Source organism: Nanorana parkeri, unplaced genomic scaffold, assembly GCF_000935625.1.
Source record: "Nanorana parkeri isolate BGI_ZX_2015 unplaced genomic scaffold, ASM93562v1 scaffold3921, whole genome shotgun sequence".
In the NCBI taxonomy this organism is placed as follows: Eukaryota; Metazoa; Chordata; class Amphibia; order Anura; family Dicroglossidae; genus Nanorana; species Nanorana parkeri.
In genome coordinates, this window is record NW_017310188.1 from 12,059 (window position 1) to 13,346 (window position 1,288).

Here is a 1,288-nt window from a genome sequence, read left to right on the forward strand (position 1 = left end):
ATGCGGTGTTCTCCTGTCATTGTACTTTTGTGGAGTTCTGTCCCGAATTATTTAACAGACCAAAAAAATAAAGCTGAAGAAAGTTCCTGTTGTTGCGTTTATTCCCACACGACGGGGCAGCGGCGGTTATGTAGGCGCTGTGGCGATCAGCGGTGGCGAGGTTCTATAGAGAGTCGCTGGGATTTGTCCGTCCCTCATCTATGGTCAGGAGCTGCATGGAGGATGAGACATTTCACAGCCAAATTTGTGATTTCCACTTCATTGAAATGTTTTATGAAAGTTGCCTACCCCCTCCCCCCCACTCATGCCCCCTTTTGCAGTCTCCACTCCTCTGGGAAGACTTTCCACAAGATTTTGGAAGGTGTTGGTGGGGTCAGGTGCTGATGTTGGATGAGCTGACTCACAATCTACATTCCAGTTCATCCCGATGGTGCTCAGTAGGGTTGAGGTCAGAGCTCTGTGCAGGACACTCGAGTTCCTCCACCAAGCTGGTCACACCATGTCTGTATGGAGCTTTGTACACAGGGGACAGTCATGGAGGAACAGAAAAGGGTCTTCACCAAGATGTGACCACAAGGCTGGAAGAGCCCAATTGTCTACAATGTCTTTGTATGATGGAGGATCACCAGAACCTTTACTGGAGACTCCCTGACCTCCATCACTCGGAGGGTTCACCTATGTTTTGAAGAAGACTCTTTGATTTATAAGGTTCTCTCTGGTATCACCCCAGCATGCTGGCCAGCAGTGCTGTTCCTTGTGGTGCCTCTGGCCCTGGAGGACCGCAGATTATACGGATAACATTCTTTGCAGCATGATTGTGAAGAGAGAAGACCGGCTCCCGCTTTCCCCGTCCCGCTCAGGTAATCACTCGGGATATTGCTGGACGCGGAGCACCGAGGTCGGGGGAATCTCTTTCTGACGCTCCATTGCTCTGGAACCTGCACTGGATGGGATTCCTCATCTGTGAGAGAACTATGTGGTCAGGGCTTTTCCCCATAGCTCTCCTTAGGGTAACGGGAGGACACAAACTAGCGTCCTCCCGTCACCCCAGGCTCAGTATATAGGGAGCTACAGCTCGCGGTATGCTGAGACGCCGCAGCACATGAGGTGAGTGAAAAGCCCCTCCCCCTCATAGTTCTCCTTTAAGGGGGAGAGGCTACCCCAGGGGGCCGCTGTGCCAGCAATTCACAATTGTGCTGCTATAGTGACCAATATAACTAATGACAACGCTAATATCTGCCCGGGTAATGACGGGGTGTGCACAGGCTGGTCCTCAAATGGTTAAACA